The 13,029-nt window shown below is 47.8% G+C and overlaps 1 protein-coding gene across 2 annotated transcripts in view; it reads left to right on the forward strand.

The window, feature by feature from the left end:
* Nucleotides 1-1,775: 1,775 nt before the first annotated feature.
* arhgef16 (Rho guanine nucleotide exchange factor 16) overlaps nucleotides 1,776-13,029 on the forward strand; it is a 66,077-nt gene continuing 54,823 nt past the window's right edge. Inside the window, exons 1-2 of one of the 2 annotated variants that reach the window (XM_033048582.1) lie at nucleotides 1,776-1,802; nucleotides 2,286-2,343. The gene's annotated coding sequence lies outside the window, so the exon portion shown is untranslated. Of the gene's footprint in view, nucleotides 1,803-2,093; nucleotides 2,344-13,029 lie in introns of those variants that run through there. The other variant, XM_033048581.1, reaches the window with a different exon arrangement.

A 13,029-nucleotide genomic window follows, 5' to 3' on the forward strand; every position in this document is an offset into this window, starting at 1 on the left:
ACGAGAGGTCCTGGACATCAGACCGTCAGCAACGGCAAGTGTTGGGGATTCAAGGCCCCGACCACGGTGAACAAAGAGGAAGATGACTGAACTTTATTGCCTTCCATCACAGTGAGGAATGTTGATTCCACTGTGGTGGATGTTTACGTCAAATTTTAGTTTATGTGTGTATTGTGTTCTTTTCGCTTAGTATGGCTGTATGGTAACTCAAATATCTCTGTACCTTAATTGGTGCATGTGACAATATATGTGAACTTGTTTAAGAAAGAACTGCAGATGCTCGAAAAATTGAAGGTAGACAAAAATGCTGGAGAATCTCAGCGGGTGAGGCAGCATCTATGGAGCGAAGGAATAGGCGACGTTTTGGATCGAGACCCTTCTTCAGACTGATGTGACAATAAATGTGAACTTGAACTTCCTGTTGTCCAGAGATGCTGTCTGAGCTGCTGAGTTATTTGTGGAATTCCCTGCCACAGAGGGCAGTGGAGGCCAAGTCACTGGATGGATTTAAGAGAGAGTTAGATAGAGCTCTAGGGGATAGTGGAATCAAGGGATATGGGGAGAAGGCAGGCATGGGTTATTGATTTGGGACGATCAGCCATGATCACAATGAATGGCGGTGTTGGCTCAAAGGGCCGAATGGCCTCCTCCTGCACCTATTTTCTACGTTCTATGTTACTCCAGCTTTTCGTGTCTATCAACAACGTCTTCTCCTTTGTTATCAGGCTTCTGAACAGCCCTACCATAAGCTAGGGTACTGTCCGGTTCACCTCTACCCTGTTGTATACATTGGACTTTGTCTCTGGAGCTGGTGTGCAAGAATGTTGAGAAACATATCCTGCACTTTGTATCTTCCCTCTTGCTCCACCTGTTGTACTTGAGTTTGGTTTGATTGTTTTTATCTATAGTATTATATGACCCGATTGGATAGCAAGCATCAGTGGCACAGCTGGTTGAGTGGCTGCCTCACAGCACTAGAGACCCAGGTTCAATCCTAACCTCAGGTGTCGTCTGTTTGGAGTTTGCACGCTCTCACTGTGACCGCGTGGGCTTCCAACATTCCAAAGACGTGCGGGTTTGTAGGTTAATTGGCCTCTGTAAATTGCCCCTAGTGTGGGAGTGGATGGGAAAGTGGGATAATGTAGAACTAGTGTGAACACATGGTCAATGGTTGAAGTCAAAGTGGACCGAAGGGCCGTTTCAATGCTATATCTCTAAACTACACGAGGTTGGCCTGGCCCGGCCCACCTATGATAGCGTAATCATTCTAGAGACAGAGTGATACAGCATAAAAACAGGATTTTCGGCCCAGCTTGCCCACAAATGTCCCAGCTACACTAGTCCCACCTGCCCACGTTTGGTCCATATCCTTCCAAACCTGTCCTATCCATGTACCTATCTAACTGTTTCTTAAATGTTGGGATAGTCCCAGCCTCAGCTACCTCCTTTGACAGCTTGTTCCATGCACCCACCACCCTTTGTGTGAAAAAGTTACTTTTTAAAGTTCCTATTAAATCTTTCCTCCTTAAACCCACGTCCTCTGGTCCTCGATTCCCCTACTCTGGGCAAGAGACTCTGTGCATCTATCCGATCTATTCCTCTCATGATTTTCCTCATTCGGCTTGCCAGGTATTAGATTAGAAAGTGTTCTCTGACTCTTCCAAGGCACCAGTGTGTGTGCGGGTGTTGAGGGGAGCCGCTGTGTGGCGGTGCGGGACACCGCTGGTGGTTGTTGCCGCCGCTTCCCGCACCCGCATCCGGCCTCAAGTCAGCCGCTAAAGTGCCGCAGTGACTGCGCTCAGGTGAGGTGAGGTGAGCTCCCGCAGCCCGGACACTGACCGGTGTCCGGTCCCGGGGGGGAGAGAGCAGGGTCCTGGGGGGGGGAGCAGGGTCCCCGGGGTGGCGGGGAGTAGCCGTGGTCCCGGGGGGGAGAGAGCAGGGTCCCGGGGGGGTGGGGGGGGGGAGGAGAGCAGAGGTCCCGGGGAGAGAGCAGGGTCCCGGGGAGGGAGGGGGGGAGAGTAGCCGTGGTCCCGGGACAGCGCGGCTGCGGCCCCGAGTCAACACTAGACTCACACAGGCACCTGTCAGTCGCGGATCCACTAAGGTAACTATGTTGTTGCCGAGCGGAAGCGCCGTCATGTTGATCATAGATTGGAGAGTTGCCTCAGAGTTGAGGCGTTTTCCTGAGTTTGGGACAAGGTGTTGGCGGCTTCCCCCAGGTACAGCGGCCCCGCACTAGCTACACCCGCGTGTCTCCCCCTCCTCACATTACACCATCTCCACAGGGGAGTTATCGATCAACACCTGAATCCGGGTCACAGACGCGGACACCGCTGCCGGCAGGTGAGTGAAACGCTGATCATGTACGGAAACTTCTTAAAGACAAAGTACAACTACAATTATATCTATCGCGCCTTTCACCGCTCTACAGCAAGACGTTTTTGAGGTGGTTACTTGTGCTAATGTTTCTGCTCCCTGGAGGTGGCAACACGGGTAGATGGAGTGGTGAGGAATGTATCTGGTGTGTTTGCCTTCAGTAGCTGGGACATTCAGAATCAGGAAGTCATGATACTGCTCCATCAGACGTTGGTTAGGCCGCATTTGGGGTATTGCGTGCGGTTCTGGAAGGATAGGGAGGGTTTGCGAGGAGGTTTACCAGAACACTACTTGGATTTAGGGGCATCAGCTAAAGGCAGGGAGATATTGTACAGACTTGGATAGTTTTCTCTGCAATGCTGGAAGTTGATGGAAGACCTGATAGAAGTCTATCAAATTATGAGAGACCTGGGTAAGGGTCATTGTCCCAGGATGGAAACATCAAGGACTTGAGTGCATAACTTTAAAGCGAGAGAGGAAAAGTTTAAAGGGGATGTGTGAGGCGAGTTTTTACACACAGGGCGCTGAGTGGCTGGAACGCACTGTAAGGGGTGGTGATGGAGGCAGATATGATAATGGCATTTCAGCAGCTTTTAGATCGGCGAATGGAAATGGCTATGGAGGGATATGGATCACGTGCAGGCAGAGATTTGTTTAAGAAGGAACTGCAGATGCTGGAAAATCGAAGGTAGACAAAAATGCGAGAAACTCAGCGGGTGAGGCAGCGTCTATGGAGCGAAGGAAATAGGCAACGTTTCGGGCCAAAGAAGGGTTTCGACCCGAAACGTTGCCTATTTCCTTCGCTCCATAGATGCTGTCTCACCCGCTGAGTTTCTCCAGCATTTTTGTCTACTCTAGAGATTAGTTTATCCTGGCATCATTATTCAGCACATTCTCTGCTATATGATTCTATGTTTGGAGTCTCACAGCACAGAAACAGGCTCTTTGGCCCAACTTGTCCATGACTACCAAGATGTCCATTTGTTCACATTTGGACCATATCCCTCTAAATGTATTACCTCGCCTCCATGTGCTCTGGCTCTTCCTTGAGTCGAGACCCATCCAGTTCCCTACGACTAACATTCTCCTCTGCCTGGCAGAACTTGTCCTCGCCCTCAACAACATCTCCTTTCACTCCTCTCACTTTCCCCGAGTTAAAGGTGTAGATTTGGGCTGCACAGTGGCGCAACGTAGAGCTGCTGCCTCTCGGCTCCAGAGACCGAGTTTGATCCTGACCCCGTGCTGGGGCCTCAGGTGCTCCGGTTACTTCTCACTTTCCTAACACATGGGCTTGTAGGTTAATTAGCTTCATTAAATTAGAAACATAGACAATAGGTGCAGGAGGAGGCCATTTGGCCCTTCGAGCCAGCACCACCATTCATTGTGATCATGGCTGATCATCTCCTATCAATAACCCGTGCCTGCCTTCTCCCCATATCCCTTGATCCCACTAGCCCCCAGTGCTCTATCTAACTCTCTCTTAAATCCATTCAATGGCTTGGCCTCCACTGCCCTCTGTGGCAGGGAATTCCACAAATTCACAACTCTGGGTAAAAAAGTGTTTTCTCACCTCAGTCTTAAATGGCCTCCCCTTTATTCGAAGACTGTGGCCCCTGGTTCTGGACTCGCCCAACATTGGGAACATTTTTTCTGCATCTAGCTTGTCCAATCCTTGTCTCTAGTGTGTAGGATAGAACTAGTGTGAATGGGTGATCACTGGTCAATGTGGACTCGATGAGCTGAGACTGCTCCCTCCACAATCCCTTACCATCAAACCACCTCCCGCCCCCAGGTACTTTCCCCTGCAACCACAGTTCCATCCAAATCCTCCTTTCCCCTCCATCCAGGGACCCCAACATTCCTTGCAGGTGAGACAGAGGATCACATGCACCTCCTCTAACCTCATCTACTGCATCTGTTGATCCCGATGTGGTCGTCATTACATCATTTTGCCAGGCATTTGCACTTGGTCTGCCTAGGCCAATAGGAGCCCCCGGTTACTAACTATTTAACTCCCCTTCCCATTCCCACACTGACCTCTCTGCCCAGGGCCTCCTCCATTGTCAGAGTGAGGCCACACGCAAAGTGGAGAAACAACAGCTCATATTGATATGGGCAGCTTACAACACCAATATGAACATTGGCTTCACCGAGGCTTTACCTTTCACTCCTCATCTCTCCTTATCTGACATCCTTTGTTCTCCATTTCATTTCTAGCCTTTATCCATTCCACTGCTAAACAAATGCCCTGACCCATATCAATCTATCACTTGCCAGGTTTAGTCCTGCCCCAACCACCAGTTTACTCCTCACCACTACAATTGGTCTGAAGAAGGATCCTGACCCACACAGATAGCACCTGGGGTCACGATTGAACTGTCATCACCAGAGTGCTCTTCAACTGCTTCCTCCCAATGGTTGAAAAACTGTTCTGTATAACTAGTGACAAATGGACATTATCTTTACCTGTAGGACAGAAGGAAGATCACAGTCATCAGGTTTAAATAGTGTTGTGGTACCTTTCATGTGTGTTTGAGAGAGCGGATGGACCTGGGCTTAATTTTGCATCTGAAAGCCACCACTTCCTGCACTCACCATGCTATAGTTTACTGTAGTTCAGAGATACCGTGCGGGAATAGGCCCTTCGGCCCACCGAGTCCGCACGGACTAGTGATCCCCGTGCCTAAACACTACCCTACGCACATTACCTTTCACATCTGTACCAAGCCAATTAACCTACAAACCTGTACGTCTTTGGAGTGTGAAAGGAAATCTAAGAACTCTGAGAAAACCCATGCAGGTCATGGGGAGACCATACAAACTCTGTACAGACTGCACCCACAGTCAGGATCGAACCCGGGTCTCAAGTGCTATAAGGCAGCGCCATCGTGCTGGAGTATACGCGAGGTGGTAAAGTTTGAGGGGCAGGTACAAAATTAAAAGTGGGTAGATTGTAATACTCATTCTTTACACAAGAGTTGTGAGACTGGGCAGGCATGCTACGGCTCACTATATAATGTCTGAAGAAAGGATTTGGCCCGAAACGTTGCCTATCTCCTTCGCTCCATAGATGCTGCTGCACCCGCTGAGTTTCTCCAGCATTTTTGTGTACCTTCGATTTTCCAGCATCTGCAGTTCCTTCTTAATCACTATATTATGGAATGTATCAACGTGCAGGATTAGGTTTGGTTTAGGAATGAAAAGATATGGAATCTGAGCAGCTGAATGCATTTTGCACTATTTTCTCACTCTCCAGCTGATGACAACCAATGGTGTAATTAAGTTTTCTTAACTACAGATTTCTTTCCCGAACATTTTCCAAATTTTTGGAAAATATTATTTTATCAACTAGACATGCCATGAGGTCGTACAGCAGGGAAACAGGCTCTTCAGCCCAACTCGCCCACGCCCACTTAAGATGCCCCCACCTGCCCTGGTCCCACCTGCCCTGGTCCCACCTGCCCTGGTCCCACCTGCCCTGGTCCCACCTGCCCTGGTCCCACCTGCCCTGGTCCCACCTGCCCTGTTGTGGCCCAAGTCCCTCTAAATCTTTGTAACTGTCCAATTGTCTTAAATGTTGTCCTGTACCTGCTCAACTACCTCCCTTGGCATCTATCTATACATAACTTAAACTCTCATCTTGCGTGGGGGAGGTGAGAGGTGAGAAGGGAGATTGGGAGGATTGAGGGAGAGGAGGGGGGAGGGATAGTGGGGGGGGGGGTGGGGGAGGAGGGATAGTGGGGGGGATAGGGGGAGGTCTTCTTCTTCTTCTTCTTGCGTATGGCGTGCACAGCCTAAAGTTGAAGGACAACTTGTTCTATTTGATTGTGCACACCAGGTTGATTGCATTAGTCGAAACAGGGCGGACCATGTAATTGTTATATGGTTATATGGTTATAAGGTTGCAATCTCCCACCCCAGGGGGAGGTGAGGAGTGTAGAGGTGGGGGATAGAGCGATTGGAAGGTAGGGAAGTTATGGAGGGAGGGTGGGAGTGCCTGGGGGTTGGGAAAAGGAGATGGAGGGATTGGGGGAGGGGAGGAGGTGAGGGGAAATAAGAGGGAGGGTGACGGGAGGGAGGAGAGAGTGCTGGGGATGAGGGGAAATGAGCCGTGCCTGCGCAGTTGGGAGCTATGGGTGAGTGGTGGAATATTGCATAAGGGAACGGGGCCTCCCGTGTGACGGGGGCCCAACAGGTCCCACTTAGTCTAGTCTCTTCTTAAATGGAGGCACAACATTGACCACCCTCCAGTCTTTTGTCACCACACCTGTGTCTAATGATGATCTGTACATCTCAGCCAGGGCATCTGACATTTCTCTAGTTTCCCACTGTTTTGTATGATATTTCTGGTCAGTCCCCGGAGATTTATCTACCTTCATAAGCTTTTGGACGTTCATCTCCTCCTCGACCATAATACTAACTATCCTCAACACTTCCCGGTTCCCCAATCTTCATGTTTACCTCCATGGTAGAAATAGAGGAGAAATACGCATTAATGACCTGCCCTTGTCCTACGGCTCCACACAGAGATGACCGCTTTGTTCTCTGAGGGTCTCTATTTCTCTTTCGTCACTCTTTCCCTTAATGTGGTTATAAAATACATTTGGCCAAAGCTATCTCCTGCAATCTATAGCTGTCCCATGCCTCCTTTTTCCTGACCAGAACCTCAGTTTCTCTGGTCATACAAGGTTTCTTATGCCCACTTGCCATCCCCTTCACTCTAAAAGGACCATGCATGCCCTGAATGCTTGTCACCACACTTGTAAAAGTATCCCACCTTCCACACACTCTTCTGCCTGCAAACAGCCTACTCCAATCAACTTGAGAAAGTTATTTTTAAATTCCATCGTTGGCCTTCTCCCAATTCTAACAGTGTGGGCCTGCCCTGTCATTATCCATAGCTATCTTAAAGCTAATAAAACAGATGTCACTGGTCCCAAAATACTCACCCACAGGCACTTCAGTCACTGAGGTTGGTAGTAAAGAGAGCAAACTCAATGCAAGCATTTATTTCAGGAGAGCTTGTACACAAAAACAAGGAGGTAATGCTGAGGTTCCATTAGGTGCTGGGAAGGCTGCATTGTGAGCAATTTGGGGCACCACATCTGAGGAAGGATGTGCTGGCTCTGGGGAGGGTCCAGAGGAGTTTACAAGAATGATCCCAGGAATGAGTAGGTTAACCTATGATGAGCATTTGTCAGCACTGGGCCTGTATACGCTGGAGTTTAGAAGAATGAGGGGGGACCTCATTGAAACTTACAGAATAGTGAAAGGCTTGGATAGAGTCGATGTGGAGAAGATGCTTCCAAGACTCGAGAGTCAAGAGAGTCAAGAGTGTTTTATTGTCCTATGTCCCGTACGGGACAATGAAATTCTTACTTGCTGCAGCACAACAGAATATGTGAATATGTAAACATAGCACATAACGGGGGAAGAGGAAATAAAGAAAAACTTCAATAAATAACAAATATAGTGCAATAATAATATAGCCTTTTGCAGTTCAGAGCTCAGAGCTTATTCGTTGTTGTGTTTAACAGCCTGATGGCTGTAGGGAAGAAGCTGTTCTTGAGCCTGAACGTTACAGTTCTCAGGCTCCTGTACCTTCTTCCTGATGGCAGCAGAGAGATGAGTGTGTGGCCAGGATGGTGTGGGTCTTTGATGATTTTGGCTGCCTTTTTGAGGCAGCGACTACGATAGATCCCTTTGACGGTGGAGAGGTCAAAGCCGGTGATGGACTGGGCAGTGGTCACAACTTTTTGTAGTCTTTTTCGCTCCTGGACGCTCAAGTTGCCGAACCAGGCCACGATGCAACCAGTCAGAATGCTCTCTACTGTGCACCTGTAGAAGTTTAGGAGAATACTCTTCGACATGCCGATTCTCCGCAATCTTCTCAGGAAGTAGAGTTGCTGATGTGCCTTCTTTATAATTGCATCGGTGTGCTGGGTCCAGGAAAGATCTTCGGAAATATGCATGCCCAGGAATTTGAAGTTTTTGACCCTCTCCACCATCCTCCCGTTAATATGAACAGGGTTGTGGGTCCTCATCCATCCTCTACCAAAGTCCACAATCAGTTCCTTAGTCTTACTGATGTTGAGAGCCAGGTTGTTGTGCTGGCACTGTTTGGTCAGTCGGTCGATCTCACTTCTATACTCTGACTCGTCCCCATCTGATACTCATCCCACAACAGTGGTGTCGTCGGCGAACTTGATGATGGAGTTCACACTATGTCCGGCTACACAGTCATGAGTATAGAGTGAGTACAGCAGGGGGCTGAGCACGCAGCCTTGAGGTGCTCCCATACTAATTGTTACTGAGGATGAAGTGGTACCATATAACAATTACAGCACGGAAACAGGCCCTTCAAGTCCGTGCCGAACACTTATTTTCCCCATGTCCCATCTACCTGCACTCAGACCATAACCCTCCATTCCTTTCCCGTCCATATACCTATCCAATTTATTTTTAAATGATAAAATCAAACCTGCTTCCACCACTTCCACTGGAAGCTCATTCCACACAGCTACCACTCTCTGAGTAAAGAAGTTCCTCCTCATGTTACCCCTAAACTTCTGTCCCTTAATTCTGAAGTCATGTCCTCTTGTTTGAATCTTCCCTACTCTCAATGGGAAAAGCTTATCCACGTCAACTCTGTCTATCCCTCATCATTTTAAAGACCTCTATCAAGTCCCCCCTTAACCTTCTGCGCTCCAAAGAATAAAGACCTAACTTGTTCAACCTTTCTCTGTAACTTAGGTGCTGAAACCCAGGCAACATTCTAGTAAATCTCTTCTGTACTCGCTCTATTTTGTTGACATCCTTCCCATAATTAGGCGACCAAAATTGTACACCATACTCCAGAATTGGCTTCACCAATGCCTTGTACAATTTTAACATTACATCCCAACTTCTATACTCAATGCTCTGATTTATAAAGGCCAGCACACCAAAAGCTTTCTTTACCACCCTATCTACATGAGATTCCACCTTCAGGGAACTATGCACAGTTATTCCTAGATCCCTCTGTTCAACTGCATTCCTCAATTCACTACCATTTACCATGTACGTCCTATTTTGATTTGTCCTGCCAAGATGTAGCACCTCACACTTATCAGCATTAAACTCCACCTGCCATCTTTCAGCCCTCTCTTCCAAATGGCCTAAATCTCTCTGTAGACTTTGAAAATCTACTTCATTATCCACAACCCCACCTATCTTAGTATCATCTGCATACTTACTAATTCTATTTACCACACCATCATCCTGATCATTGATGTACATGACAAACAACAGTGGACCCAACACAGATCCCTGTGGCACCCCACTAGTCACTGGCCTCCAACCTGACAAACAACCATCCACCATTACTCTCTGGCATTTCCCATTCAGCCACTGTTGAATCCATCTTGCTACTCCACCATTAATACCCAACAATTGAACCTTCTTAACCAACCTTCCATGAGGAACCTTGTCAAAGGCCTTACTGAAGTCCATATATACAACATCCACTGCTTTACCCTCATCAATTTCCCGAGTAACCTCTTCAAAAAATTCAAGAAGATTAGTCAAACATAACCTTCCAGGCACAAATCCATGTTGACTGTTCCTAATCAGACCCTGTTTATCCAGATGCTTATATATATTATCTCTAAGTATCCTTTCCATTGATTTGCCCACCACTGACGTCAAACTAACAGGTCTATAATTGCTAGGTTTACTCTTAGACCCCTTTTTAAACAATGGAACAACATGCGCAGTACGCCAATACTCCGGCACTATTCCCGTTTCTAATGACATTTGAAATATTTCTGTCATAGTCCCTGCTATTTCTACACTAACTTCCCTCAATGTCCTAGGGAATATCCTGTCAGGACCTGGAAACTTATCCACTTTTATATGTTTCAAAAGTGTCAGTACTTCCTCTTCTTTGAATCTCATAGTTTCCATAGCTACTCTACTTGTTTCCCTTACCTCACATAATTCAATATCCTTCTCCTTGGTGAATACCGAAGAAGAGAAATTGTTCAATATCTCCCCCATCTCTTTTGGCTCTGCAGATAGCTCTCCACTCTGACTCTCTAATGGACCAATTTTATCTCTCGTTATACAACATATTCCTCCAATTCGAACAGACTGTGGTCTGTGGATGAGGAAGTCGAGGATCCAATTGCAGAGGGATACCCAGAGGCCACTAATGGGAGAGTCTAGGACAAGAGGTCATAGCCTCAGAATTAAAGGATGTTCTTTTAGGAAGGACATGAGGAGAAATTTATTTATTCAGATGGAATTCTTTGCCACAGAAGGCCAAGTCAGTGGATATTTTTAAGGCCAAGATAGATTCTTGATTAATTTGGGTGTCAGAGGTTATGGGGAGAAGGCAGGAGAATGAGGTTAGGATGGAGAGATAGATCAGCCATGATTGAATGGCGGAGTAGACTTGATGGGCCGAATGGCCTAATTCTACTCCTATCGCTTATGACCTTATGACTTGCTCATCCGAATTTTGTAAGAGTGGATCAAGCTATGTCCTCTCCTGTGTAGGTCCCTCTACATATATCCTGAGGAAACTTTGCTGAACACATTTGGCAAATTCAACTGTGTGTAAGCTCTTGGCATTATGACAGTCCCAGTCTACATTAGGACAGTTCAAATCCTCTACTCTGACAACCTTATTAGTCTTGCAGCTGCCTGCAATCTCGTGGCATATTTCTAATTCCTGTTGACTATTTGGGGGCCTTTAGTACACTCCCAATAGAGGTGATCAAACCCTTTTTATTTCTCAGCTCTACCAATATAGCCTTACTGGATGAACCATTAGTATTGCCATCTTGGACCACTGCCGTGATATTCTCCTTAATCAATAAAGCAACACCCACTCCCACCCCCCACCCCCCACTTTTACCCCACTTTCTCTCCATTAGCACTGTACCTTGGAACATTAAGCTGCCAGTAACATCCCTCGCTCAGCCAGGTTTCCGCAATAACTGCAATGCCCCAGTCGTACGTTCCTATCCATGCCCCAAGTTCATCCACCTTACCCATCATAAAATGAGTGCAATTCAATCCAACAGTCCTTCCTCATTAGGTAGACACAAAATATTGGAGTAACTCAGCAGGACAGGCGGCATCTCTGGAGAGAAAGAATGGGTGACTTTTCGGGTCGAGACCCTTCTTCAGATTGATGTAGGGAGGGGGCGGTACAGAGATAAAATGCAGTCAGAAACAGTAAAACTGGTGGGAAGGGGGCGGGGGAGGGGGGGTTGGGGGCGGTGGAGAGAGAGGGAAAGCAAGGGCTACTTGAAGTAGTCTTTCCTCACTCCCCACCTGAGATGAGACAAAGACTTAAGACTTTTGCCTCCATCACAGTGAGGAGGTGCCTGGTGAACTCACTGTGGTGGATGTTAATTTGTGTTTATTGTGTGTTTTTGTCATTTTGTACTATATGTAGGACTGCAAGGCAACAAAAGTTTGTTCAGATCGCAAGGAATGACAATAAAGGCTACTTTGACTTTGACCGTGCTCCTGCCATCCACTCCAGTTCTGGTACAACCCGTCCCTCTTGTACAGGTCACTTCTGCCCCACAAGACATCCCAATGGTCCAAAAATATGAATCCCTGCCCTCTGCACCAATTCCTAAAGCACTCATTCATGAATCTTCTCTTTATATTTGTATTCTCACTACCACGTGGCATTGGGAGAGATCTGAAGATCACTGTCCTGCTGGTTCTGCATTCTAGTCTTTTGCAGAATTCACCTATAATCACTTTGCAGAATCTACTCCCTTTTCCTTCCTCTGTCATTTGTGCCAACATGCACAATTACTTCTGGATGTTCACCCTCCCCCTTGAAAATATAGAAACATAGAAAATAAGTGCAGGAGTAGGCCCTTTGGCCCTTTGAGCCAACATTGCCATTCAGCGATCATGGCTGATCATTCTAAATCAGTACCCCTGTTCCTGCTTTCTCACCATATCCCTTGATTCCGTTATCCCTAAGTGCTCCTGTCATCCCCCCCTGTCATCATGCTTCTTCTTCTTTTGTGTGGCGTGCACAGCTTAAAGTTGTTGGACAACTTGTTCTATTTGATCTTCCGTTTGTGCATGTCGAGTTGATTGCATTAGTCGAAACAGGGTGGACCACGTGAAGGTTGCAATCTTCCACCCCGCTATATCATGCTGCAGATCGGAGACATCCTGGACCCTGGCACCAGGAAGGCCACACATCCTGGAGTCTTAATCGCTGCCAGTCAATCTCTTGTCTGCCCCCCTAACTAGTGAATCTTCTAAAGGGCCTGTCCCACCAGCATGCGACTGCATGCGTCTAGCGCGACCAAACGTGGTGGCTTGAGGCGTACGGCCTCGTGGGGCCGGTCCCACTTCCAACCGTGGAGGCGTCTGGAGTTGTGTGGGGCTGGTCCCAACATCATACTCACCAATCAGCTGGGCAGGAGGCGGGCCGACTGAATTTGGACGTCGCACGGCGTCGGGCAGTGACGTCATCGCGCAACGGCACGCGCTAGGCGTACGCCGTCAAGCTGCTGTGTACGGCATCAAGGCGCTGCGTACGCCCTCAATGTGGCTGCGGGCCGGCAGGCCGTTGCCGCGCGGGATTTTTGGACATTGTCAGTTTTTCGGAGCCCCGCGCGATGTCGGGAC

This window comes from Amblyraja radiata, chromosome 31 (genome assembly GCF_010909765.2).
Source record: "Amblyraja radiata isolate CabotCenter1 chromosome 31, sAmbRad1.1.pri, whole genome shotgun sequence".
Taxonomy (NCBI): Eukaryota; Metazoa; Chordata; class Chondrichthyes; order Rajiformes; family Rajidae; genus Amblyraja; species Amblyraja radiata.